Raw genomic sequence first — 13,647 nt, forward strand, 5'->3', positions numbered from 1 at the left:
ATCATTATCTAATGATTTTAATGTTTTCAAATTAAACAAAAAACCAAATATATTTTCAAATGTTTTCATTTCATTAAATCTACTTTTCAAAGAAGAAATTGTCATGCCTACAACAATCATAAAATAATCATTTCTAAAAGATTCTTTCGGTGATAGTGGAATTTCATCATCTTCTTTCTCATCAAATTATTTTTTTCTAAAAATACGACGTTTCATTGAAAATATTGGCTCTATATTCATATCAGATGCAAGACTTTTAGAAATAGTCAAACTTGTTGCAAAACCATCGTTCCTATATTTTTCAAAATATGATATTATACCATCTAATTATTTTATAGGAGAATCAATGCACATAGATTTTGATTGTAAATTCTTACTTATCATGTTTATAGCAAATAAAATGTCATACCAAATAATCATACCAAGTAAAAATTCAAAACTTTCAATTGAGTTAATTATACTTTCAGCTTCACTCTTAGACTTTGCATCATCACAAATGTTATATAACTATAATAAAGTACTTCACACTTCAAGAGCCTAAAATCTAATAGCTTGAACACTTTTAATACGACTTTCCCAACGTGTGTTTGAAAAAGATTTGACAGTTAATTCTTTCATATTATCAAGTAAAACTTTCCATCTTTTAGGAGAACTTGAAAACAATGTGTATATGCGTTGGATTACTCCAAAAAAAGAAATAGCTTTAACACAAGAATGTGTCATATCACTAAGAGTCAAATTAAGACTATGACAAGCACATGACATGTATAACGTGTTAGGATGTATACTAAAAGCCTAGCTTTTGGTATAAACATTTATCTAGAAATAAGAATCACATTGGTCAAATTGTCTATATTTATGATAAATGTAGTTGTTCAATTAATTTATATTGTAGATAACATGGTGTGTGGTGTCACACACAGAAGATCATGTTATCAGTACCTTATAAATTATAAACAGTAGCTTACGACCAAGATGGAAAGAAACAAACCATTAGAAGGTCGTAGTGTAATTAGGTATTAGTTTATCTTAACTATATAATTACACTGGTACACTTAGAGTGTATTGAGTATGACCATTAGAGGTCGTTTCTTTTATACTGACTTTATAAAGGAGCAAAGACCTCAGTTATTATGGAAGTGTGTGCTCTTAATCCTAATATAATAACAAGCACATATATTTGATATTTATTTCTTTAATTTATCAATGGGTGAGATTTAGTTCGATAAATCAATAAGTCCGATAAGTTGGGAAATGATATCACTTATAGTGTGTGTTGTTGATTATAGAAGGAAACTGTGTCCTAGTAATCTAGGTTGATAATGTCCCCAAGAGGAGCTCATAAGGATTGTCATGTTAAACCCTGCAGGTGGACTTAGTCCGACATGACGATAAGGTTGAGTGGTACTACTCTTGGACTAAGATATTAATTAAGTGAGTTGTCAGTAACTCATTTAATTAGTGGACATTCGACATCTTAAACACAGGGAGACTAACACACTCATAATAAGAAGGAGCCCAAAATGTAATTTGGGATTGGTGCGGTAGTTCAATAATAGTTCTTTAGTGGAATGAATTATTATTGATGAAATTAAGTTGTGTGTTCGGGGCGAACACGGGAAGTTTAATTTCATCGGGAGACCAAAACCAATTCCTCCTCTCGGTCCCTATCGTAGCCTCTTGTATATAGAGATTTATACCCACCACATACTCACCTTCTTACCCATCCAATGGGGCCGGCCAAGCTAGCTTGGAACCCAAGCTAGGGCCGGCCAAGACCAAATGGATGAGCCAAGTTGGTGGCCGGCCAAAGCTTGGGTCCCAAGCTTAGGTGGTCGACCACTAGAATATTAAAAAAGATTTTTATTAAAATTATTTCTTATGTGGATATCATAATTTTAAAAGAGAGTTTAAAAATTAAAAATTTCCTTTTATAGCTTTCTACAAAAGATTAAGAGAAGAGATTAATTTCTTTCCTTATTTGTAGATTAAAAGGATGGCTTTAATTTTTGGTAAAAACTTTCCTTATTTGTAAATCATCCACATGTTTAAAAGAGAGTTTAAAATTTGAAATCTTTCCTTATTTGTTGATTAAAAGGTGAATTTTAAATTTTAAGAAAACTTTCCTTTTTAACCATGTTCATGATTTAAAAGAGAGTTTAAAAAATTAAATATTCTCTTTTATGAGTTTCTACAAAAGATTAAGAAAAGATTTGATATCTTTCCTTATTTGTAGATTAAAAGAGGTTTTAATTTTTAGAGATAACTTTTTTTTTATCCACATGTTTAAAAGAAAGATTTTAATTTATAAAATTTCCTTTTTACTAACCATGAAGGGATTAAAAATTATTGGAGAAATTTTTATAAATTTCTGGAAACAAATTAGGAAGTTTTAATTCTTGTTTAATTAAAACTCTCCTTGATTTGGGAAAATAAGTGGCCGGCCATGTTATAATGAAAAGAAAAATTATTTTTAATTAAATAAAATTTTCCTTTTCATGGAAAAAGAATTAAGGAAGTTTTTATTTAAATTACCTTATTTGCCAAGATCAAGGATTATAAAAGAGGGGGTAGAGGTGCCTTCATGGCGAACGACTCTATTATTCTTTTCCTCCCTCTCTTCCTTGGTGGTCGGCCTCTTCCTCTTCTCTCTTCTCCTTCTTGTGGCCGAACCATCTTGTTCTCTTGGAGTCCTTGTGGTGGCCGGATCTAGCTTGGAGAAAAGGAGAGAAAGGAGGCTTTGCTCTTGCATCCCTTGGAGCTTGGTGGTGGTGGCCGAACCTCATCCTTCCTTGGAGTCATGTGGTGGCCGAACCTTGCAAAGAAGAAGAAGGTGCCTTGGTGGTTCTCGTCTCGGAAGATCTTTGCCCACACAACGTCCGAGATTAGAAGAGGAATACGGTAGAAGATCAAGAGGTCATTATCTACTAAGTAAGGTATAACTAATATAGTTTTCCGCATCATGTTAGTTTTATCTTCATGTAAAATACCAAATACAAGAGGCATGCGATTCTAGTATTTCGAATTAGTTTTCGATGTTGTGTTCTTTTATTTTTCTTTTCCTTGTGATTTGATTGTTCCTTTTGGTTGACCTAAAGTTATTTAAGGAAATTAAATATTAGCTTTCCTTAAAAGGCTTTGTCTAGGCGGTGGTGGTTGTTCCCATATCCAAGAAGGTCATGTGCCTCGCCATGCAGTCCTGGAAGCCAATTTTGGAAATTAATATTTAATGGAATTAATAACCTAGGTGATTTGGATCGAACGTGTTAAGTTCTGTAGGAGATCCAAGTTTAAACCTAAAAGAACAAATAAATTAAACTTAGGATCAAACGTGTTAAGTTCCGCAGGCGATCCGAGTTTAATTTAAAAGAACACATGGTAGCTAGGAAAAGGTTCAGACCTTTGTACAAAATTTTTGTACAGTGGAACCATTAGGTTTTCCGAGTAGCAACCAACAATTGGTATTAGAGCTAGGATTTTGCCTCTGTGTATTTGGTATTAGTTTAATTATGCACATGACATACATAATTTAGGTAGGATAATAGTAGGATGTGCTAACTTTGTGGATGCAGGATCCAACTATTATGGCTTATAGGTATTGTGTGTGTGATTGGACCCTTGGACATGTTAAGGGCATTTTATTGTGTGTGCATGATTGTATTATAAAATACAGCAGGAGCTGTATTTAGTTTTATTAGGATTTTATTTTTTGATCTAGTTACATGTACATTCCTTCGAGGAATATAGGATCGGAAAATGTAAAATTCTATTTATGTCGTGGATCGAATCTTGCAAGGCGTGGAACCTTTTGAGAATCAGAGGTGCAGCGGAACAAGAAGCAAGATGGATGCAACAACTAGATCCGGTGGCGGTGGCCAAAGATGGCAGCAGCTAGGGTTGGCGACACACGGAGGACAGCAATAGATAAAAGCCATAATAGTTGAAAATTAGTTTTTCTATTTATTGCTTTTTATACTGTGCTGTGTGTGCTTGTTAGTATGCATGTTAAGTAGGCTAGCATAGTCAAAATTCCTCACTTTAAATAACTAAGTGGGAGAGAGATTTATTTTTAAATAAATTCCACGGTCTCCATTACTGGTTTATAAGTGATGCAACAAGCTTGTGCGTTGGCTCTGAGTGCCTTTCTCCATATCGGATGAGCTTGTTTGTGGATCACTATATTAAACTTCCATTTTGGATGACTATAGGAAGTTAATTAAGAGCGTGTGATCTTCCCCATCGCAAGGGGCACAATCTTATTAATAGACTTAGTGTCAAGTAATGGTATACACTTAGGCACGTCTAATAGTATCCTCCCCATCGGAGTCACTGTTATTATTTGTGTGACCGAAGAAAACCAACTATTAATTTGTCAAATAAATAGGTTGACAAGATAATAAAATTAAAAACCCCTCTTACAAATGTTTAATTTTGTATACGTCCACACTATCGTGACATACAAAATTCACGGTGTTTGAGGTAATTTTATTTGTCATAAAGATTTATTGACAAGATAATTAATGGGTAAACCCCTCCTCTTACAAATGTTTAATTTTGTATACGTCCACACTATCGTGGCATGCAAAATTCACGGTGTCTGAGGTGTTGGTAAATTTAAATAACATTGTTTGAGGAATCAATGTTATTTTAAATTCAAAAGTTTTGACCAAATATTTGATCAAAGACAGATCAACTATTAATTTTATTCGTCATAAAGTAAAGTTGATGAGATAATAAAATTAATGGATAAAATCTCCTCTTTGATTTTGTATACGTCCACACTATCGTGGCATACAAAATTCATGGGAATTTTAAGGAGTTGATCTTGACCAAATATTTTTGTGACTCTTAGGATTTAAAATGTTTGTCAATCCCCTAGTTGTTATACTATAGAAAAGACTTAGTAGTCCAAATTGTAATGATTGAAAATAGGACTTGGACATTAAGGTAGATTGTCTTCTTAGAATTAAGAACAAGATAGGTGTATTTTATTCATACATGTTTAGTGGTATTATCTACCGGTACCTGGTGTGTAGATACAGGAGCCACTGATCATGTCTGCAATTCATTGCAGGGGTTCCAGGAAACCCGATAACTATATGAAAGGTAAATAATCGTCTACATGGGCACTACTGCAAAAAAAGTGGTATCTATTGTAGTGGGAGATGCTTATCCTCTGATAGGAATAAAATATGGATTTTAGAAATTGTCTTTACGTACTAAGTTTAGAAAGAACTTGTTTTCAGTTTCTAAACTATTAAAGAATAGATATTGTGTATATTTTGATAACAAAGTTATTGTCAAGAAAAATAGGGAAGTTATCTATTCTGGTACGTTGGTTGGCAATTTATAAATCCAATAACTCCTACGATGCAACAAATGGAAATTAGTAACACATCTTCTAACTTTAAGAGAAAGCAACCTTCGGAAATGAACCATTTATATCTTTGACATCTAAGGCTAGGATTCATTGGTAGCTGATGAACTTTTGGGTTCATTAGTAGTGGAAATCTTTCCAACCTGTGAGTCTTACTTGGAAGGAAAAATAACCAAGAAGCTTTTAAGTCTAAGGGGTATGAAGCCAAAGATATGTTGGAATTGGTTCATTCTGATTTGTGTGATCCTATGACTATCCAGATAAGAGGTAGTATCGAATATTTCGTCTATTTTATAGACAACTATTCAAGATACAACTACATTTCTTTAATGTGCCGCAAGACTAAGTGCTTTGATTAGTTCAAAGAGTGCAAGGCTGATGCGGAGAAACGTTAAAGTAAAAGTATTAAGTCACTATGGTAAGATCGTAGTGGCAAGTACCTCTTGGGACAATTTAGGAGTTACTTATCAAAAGTAGGTATTCAATCCCAACTAACTGCACCTGGTACACCCCAACAGAATGGTGTAGTAGAAAGAAGGTATAAGGCTCTTATGGAATAATTAGATCGATGATGAGTTATTACCAAATTTGTTTTAAGGATATACACTGGAAACGGAAGTGAACATAGTACCCTCTAAGTCATAACTCTCTACTTCCATAGAATTGCAGATTGGGCATAAGTCTAGTCTGAAGCATATTCGAATTTGGGTGGTCTAGCACATGAGAGACACTGATAAAGTTGGACAGGAATTCACTTGTTTGTGGGTTATCCTAGAGAAACGAAAGTAGGTTTATAGTCTTAAAAATCAGAAGGTCATTGTTAGCATCAATGACCGATTTTTAGAAAATGACTATGTAATAAACCACAAGCCCATAAGTAAATTTGTTCTTAAAGAAATTATAAAGGACATGTCTAATCTAGTACCAACTGTACAAGATGAAATATCACAAGAAACTGCAACACGTATCATAAATGATACACAAACAGTGGCTCATTGTAGTGGGAGGGTTGTCAAGCAAACCTAAAAGATTCATGTTTTGGGAGAGTTTTTGGACTTGATCCTAAATGAACATGAGTCTGATCCCGGACATATGATGAAGCACTCCAAGATAAAGATGCAGCATCTTGGCAAAGAGCAATGAATACAGAATTAGAATATATGTATTCTAATAAAATCTGGAAGCTTGTAGAACCATCAGATGGTGTAAAAGCCATTGGGTAAAAAAATAGGTCTACAATAGGAAAAGATGGATAGACAGGAAGGTGGAAACTTTCAAAGCAAGGCTTGATGAAAAAGGAAACTTTTTTACTGGTAGTCATGCTTAAGTCTATCTGGATTCTTTTATCTATTTGGCAAGTGGATGTCAAGACAACATTCCTTAAATGGAAGTCTTGAAGAAAGCATCCATATAAAGTAACCAGAAGAGTTCATTGCAAAGGGCAAAGAGTATCTTGTGTGCAAGCTCAATCAGTCTATGGACTGAGGCAAAACTTCAAGGTCTTGGAACATCCGGTTTATCAAAATAATCCAGACCTATGAATTTATTTAGTAATCGGATAAGTCTTGTGTATACAAAAAGTGTGATGGAAACGTGGTGGTATTTCTTGTACTATACGTAGATAACATTTTTGGTAGTTGGAAACAATATCAAAATGTTGTCAAAAGTAAGGGTATGGTTGTCCAAACAATTCGATATGAAGGACTTGGGAGAATGTATATATTCTTGGGATCAAAGTAATAAGGGATCGCAAGAAAAAAATATTTTACTTATCCCAAGCTTCATATATCGAAAAAATCCTTGCTCGTTTTAAGTATGCAAAACTCCAAGAAAGGTTTCTTACCTTTTTAGCATGAAGTAACTTTATCTAAAGAAATGTCTCCGTAGACATCAAAGGAGATAGAGGAAATAAAAGCAGTTCTTTATGCTTCGGCTGTCGGAAGCCTAATGTATGCTATACACAAGATCAGAAATCTGTTTTGCCAAGGGCATAGTTAGCATATATTAAAGTAACCCTGGACAAGGACTTTGGACTGCAGTAAAGCATATATTGAAGTACCTTAGCGGCACTAGAGATTATATGCTAGCTTACAAGGCAGTTAATTTGGTCCCTACGGGTTGCACGGATTTTGACTTCCAGTCGGATAGGGACAATAGTAAGTCAACCTCAGGGTTTTATGTTTACTTTATGAGGTAAAGTCATAACTATGGAAGAGTGATAAGCATAGGTATTTTTCTGGACTCCACCATAGAAGCTGAGTATATGACAAACCTCTGAGGTAGTCATAAAAGCTGAATGACTCAATAACCTCAAGATAGAGTTAGATATGATTTCTGGTTTGTCCAAAGATTATTACAATTTATTGTAATAATAGTGGTGCAGTAGCAAACTCGAATAAACCATGAGTCTATAAGGCAAGTAAACACAATAGAGCGCAAGTACCACCCAATACGAGAAATCGTATAAACGAGGAGAAGTTGTTGCTGCTTAGATTACATCAAGTGATAACCTGGAAGATCCTTTCACTAAGGCTCTTAAGGCAAGAGTTTTTGATAGGAGTGTTGAAGGGTTGAATCAGATGTATGGCAGCAGATAAGGCAGCTTAGTCTTTTAGTATAAGTGGGAGATTGTTAGGATGTATACTAAAAGCCTAGCTTTTGGTATAAACATTTATCTAGAAATAAGAATCACATTGGTCAAATTGTCTATATTTATGATAAATGTAGTTGTTCAATTAATTTATATTGTAGATAACATGGTGTGTGGTGTCACACACAGAAGATCATGTTATCAGTACCTTATAAATTATAAACAGTAGCTCACGACCAAGATGGAAAGGAACAAACCATTAGAAGGTCGTAGTGTAATTAGGTATTAGTTTATCTTAACTATATAATTACACTGGTACACTTAGAGTGTATTGAGTTGGACTATTAGAGGTCGTTTCTTTTATACTGACTTTATAAAGGAACTGATCCTGTCCGAACACTGAATCGATGGACGCTGGGCACGTAGCGCTCTTCCAACTGATGATGTGGATCTCTGACCGGCCGTATGGATCTCCGGTGAACCTGCAAAGAAATCGGGCCGGGAAGGGGTTCCCGGCGACGACCTTCCGACGCTCAAGTCAGGCAAGAGGAAAATGAGGAAGTGACTACGAAGATGCGAGATCGCGTGATTGCGTACCTCCGTCGAAGTCTGAGGGCTCTTATATAGAGCTGTGGGGAGGCTTATGCACACCTACTGAGGCGTACACGTGTCCTGTACCATGCCCTAGTATGGGTTTACTAGAGGAGCATGCCTGACACCATACTGCTACAGTCCGAGCACATCTTTGATGGGACAGCAGAACCTTCCGTCATAGGATTCTGCGTATGGCTTGGTCATCGAACATGCCTGTTGTCAGAAGATGTTCCCCAATGTCCCCTTGTCCTTGTCTCTTCTTTCCTCGAGCCGACCGTCCATCCGCTCGGCCGGCAGTGGTCCGACCGGGCGTAGGTATCGATCCGACCGGGAAGATTTCACTCCATCGCGTGCTCGGCTGAGACTGTTCCTTCACAGGCTTGATGCTTTACGCCTCGGTCGAGCGGATTGCCCGCTCGGCCCGGCGACCCTGCTCACCATGAGCGTCGGAAACCCGACTCCCGTCGAGTTGTCTTTGATTCCACTCGGACCCGTTCGGCTGGTCGACCCACCCCTTCTCCGATCGGCTAGCCTTCATGCTGACCCTTTTGACTTTTGACCTTCACGTGACGTTGACTCCCCTCCAGAGGGGGTCCCCGACCTTACTGCCGGATCAGGAACAAAGACCTCAGTTATTATGGAAGTGTGTGCTCTTAATCCTAATATAATAACCGCCGCAACTCGCAAACCTCCGTAATGCAAGTCGTAGTCGTAGAGGTTCAAAACCTTTAGGTGTGCTAGTGCAATCGTGCAGGAGGTGCTGGTGCAGTCGTGCTGGAGGTGCTAGTGCAGTCGTGTAGAGAAAGAGGTAAAGGCGCAACCTCGCTGTGACGCTGTCGCGGAGTCACCGCCTCGCCGGTAGAAAGGAGAGCAAACAAAAATGAAAAGAGAAGACTAAGAGAAAAGTGATGTATTTGTAAAAAAAATCCAAGAGAAAATTGAGAAGTAAAAAAATCCAAGTCGTCAGTCGCGGAGTCGCCGACAGAATTGCAAGAGCTCGAGCTTATGCGGCGAGGGAAGAGTAGGTGCAACAGTGCAAGGTTTACAAAACCTAATTCTTAAAACAATTTATATATATATATATATATATATATATATATATATATATATATATATATATATATATATATTATAAACATTTAAAAGTTGTGGGCCTCTCCCAAACTTGGGGCCCTGGGCAATCGCCCAGGACGACCCGGCCTCTAGGCCGGGGTTGGGCTTGAGTCCAATCTAACGGAGAAGTTCATAGAATTAGGGGTTGCACTTGAGGTTAGTACAATTTATCAAAATACCTCTGTTAGTAGAGAATTAAATAATCTGTATGATAATATAGATAATTATGAAATTATCCCTAATATGGTGCATGACAATCTATTTTTTGATCAAGTTAATCAAGACTTCGATCAAATCGGCATCAACCTTGACTTGGTCAAATAGAATATTGACCAAATCAATTCAAATAAATAAATAAATTTTAAAATTAAATAAATATTTAGAAATAATTAATTCAAATATTAAAATAAATTCAAATTTAGTACTTAAAAATGAGAAAATAGATTAAGATAAAATAAATAAATACCTTAACAAATTATTTAATAATCTAAATAATATCAATTTAGAAAATTCTATCCAAAACTAAGATAATTTAATTAACAAAAATTTAAATTTTAAAGATAAGAATATAGATAAAACTAATCTTATTAATTCAGCTAATAATATAAACTTAAAAAATAAAGAAAATATAAGTATAAAATTAAACACTTTGATAATCTTAAAGATAACATCTTAAATAAAGATAATCTAGCAAATTTAAAATTAACAATTAATAAAAAAGTTAAATATTAAAAATAAACCTTTAAAAAATATAATTCAAGCAATTTAACTAATTCAAAATTAAAAATTAATAAAAACTTAAGTATTAAAAATAATTTCTTAAAGAAAGATAATTCAATTAACTTAATAAATTTAAAATTAAAAAAAATCTTAAGGATAATTTAACTAACTTAATTAATTTAAAATTAAAAACTTAAATTGAATGTAAATTACAATTAATTAAAATTTGATTAAAACTTAATTAATTATAATTAAAATAAAATCCAAGTTTAATAATTTAGGGGAGACACTAAATTAGTTGACATCTCTAAAACAATAGTTTACCCGGCTGGGTAATTAAAACTAATTTAATTAGGGACAAAAGTTTAATTTGACAAATAATACTGGAGAGGTTTTGGATGATAGTATGTTAGGGAAACTCTGGCTATGCATGTCTAAAAAGATATGACTTCGACCTGGTGCATTTGATTTAGTAGAATTAACTGAAGTTACTCCTTATCAATCCTTGCTGGTTAGACAAAAAATTTGTATTAAGTTCAATGGATTAGACTATTTGAAAAATCTCGAAGGCATAGTTACTCTAATTATGTCCAGGTAATTGACCACACTTAGAAGTTTATCCAAATAATATCTGTTAGTTGAACCCAAAGCTAAACTTCAATCTAATACAAGTTAAACCAAGCCTTGAAATTTAACTTAATTCATATCATAAAATCATAGAATCCTTTTGTCTTAAAATTTAGATTAAGTGTGATACATAAAGGATTAAATTTAAAATTAAATTAAATTAAAGTTAAAGTAAAATTAGTTAACGTATTACATTATTTTAAAAATTCTCTTAAAAATGTTTTTAAAAATCTTTTAAAAATATTTTTAAAAATATTTATAAAATTATTTTAAAAATCTTTTTAAAATTTTTTTAAAAATATTTTAAAAATCTTTTAAAAATACTTTTAAAAATTGATTTTAAAAATATTTTAAATTTTTTTTAACAAATATATTAAAAATATTTTAAAAATCTTTTAGTTATTTTAAAAATTCTTTTTAAAATTATTATAAAAATCTTTTTAAAAATTATCTTAAAAACTTTTTAAAAAATAAATTTAAAAATCTTTTAAATTATTTTAAAAATTATTTAAAAGTTAATTAAAATTTAACCTTAATTTAACTTAATCAACTTTAATTTCAACGTTAATCAAAATCTTAACTTTACTTTAATTAAATCATAATTTATCTTAATTATAGGTTGGATAAAAGACTGACCGAGCCTAAAGCACTCAGTCTCATAAATCTCTATGTGCGCTCGGTTGGATAAAAGATCGGCCGAGCCTAAAACACTTAACCTTCTAAATCTCTATGTGCACTCGGTCGGATGAAAGACCGACCGAGCCTAAAATACTTAACCTTATAAATCTCTATGTGCACCCGGCTAGATGAAAGACCAGCCGAGCCTAAAGCACTTAGCCTCATAACTCTTTAGATGCACCCGGCCAGATGAAATATCGGTCAAACCTGAAGTACTTAGCCTTATAAATCTCTCCTTATGCGCCCCGGCTAGGTGAAAGACCGGTCGGGCCTAGGGCACTTGACCTTATAAATCTCTCCCTATGCGCCCGGCTAGATGAAAGACCGGTTGGACTTGAAGTATTCAACTTCATAAAACTCTCCAGGCACGACCAACCATAAGGCTAGTCGGAATTAAGAGACTTAGTTGCATATGTACTTCCAAATTGATCTTTAGTACACAGTTTATTAGATGATAGGTTGAGTGGATTTCTAGCATGACCAATGTATCATATGAATCTCTGATTGAATTTAGGTCAACGCTCAATTCATAATAAAACAACTTAACAGAAGGACAGACATAAGGGAAGTCATCCTTGTTAGCCGGCTGAGATATATTTCTCAAACAAGCAATAGATAACATTTTAACAATCTGTCAGAATTATCGGGGAATATTCTTTTGGGGCTTCCTTCAGAGGTTATCTTGTTTCCTATCAGTCAATTATTTATGACAGCATATTCCTTCAACGGTTTCATCAAATGGCCAAACCATAAATGACAAAAAAGGTATATCGATGGATAGATAAAAGATTCCTCGGATACTTGTTACACAACAAACTAGCAAACTCCGACACACGATGCCATTTCATGATCACGGAAGTTATGATAGATGGTATATAAAGGGGGCCCTCTTCGTTGGCATGGTACACAACTTACATCATCTGCACCTTATTCTCGCACGAACACCTTTCTCTGTTATTTTTCATCCGGAGTCATACTAACTTGAGCGTCGGAGGGTCTTGTCAGGGATCCCTTCCTTGATTTTGGTCACTAATCTTCTATTGGATCGTCAAAATATGTGCAGGATTACGAGGAAGCCTCTTCGAGAAGGAAAAAGTCTTGTAGCTTTAAGATAGGATCAGACGTAATTTGAAATATTTTTATATATTTATTCATAAATTTTTTTCTTAATTTATATTTACAAAAGACACTTTGATTTTTACGAACTAGGTAAAATTAAAATTAAACGGAGTTGAAGTGCAATTGGGCTGGTGGTTTTTTTTTTTTTTTGATAGAGAGGAGATATTTCAATAATAACATAAACAAAATCTTAGATGACAATTTTTAATATTACAAAACACTAATCGTGAATTGAGAAATGAAAGAAAGGAAGGAAGAAACTGAAGGAAAGAGTCAAGAGAAAACAAAAGAAACTAGACGGAAGAAAGGAGAACGAAGGACTATCGGGTCGTCCCCATTGCTTCCGGTGAGCGCGTTTGCTCGAGGCGGCCATGAGCTGCCCGTGGCTCGCTGCCGGGCTTGCGACTTAGTGAGGCGGTTGTGTAGGACCGATCGGTTAAGAACAGCAAGTGACGAGGAAGAAAGAATGGAAAGTGACGTTTCATTCAATTTTGGATATAAAAAATATGTTACAGCGGATTGATTTATCCATCAGTCCGTTGTTTTACAATAACTAAACAACTGAAAAGATTAATAATTCATTTTGTTTCAAATGATTAAAAAATTTTCATTACCAATTCTTAATTTTTAAATCCGCTGTCCAATTAAACATAACATAAAGAATGAACGGGGCCGAAACTTTCCTTAGTTTTTTTTTTGATTCCGCTCTCTCAATTAAACATAGCATAAAGAATGAACAGAGTGGGTTGCGGGGAAACGAAGCCGTCCATTCCACCACCTGCCGACGCGTTCTCGAATCCCGTCGTCAACCACATCGATGGTCGGCGGA

This window comes from Zingiber officinale, chromosome 2A (genome assembly GCF_018446385.1).
Source record: "Zingiber officinale cultivar Zhangliang chromosome 2A, Zo_v1.1, whole genome shotgun sequence".
In the NCBI taxonomy this organism is placed as follows: Eukaryota; Viridiplantae; Streptophyta; class Magnoliopsida; order Zingiberales; family Zingiberaceae; genus Zingiber; species Zingiber officinale.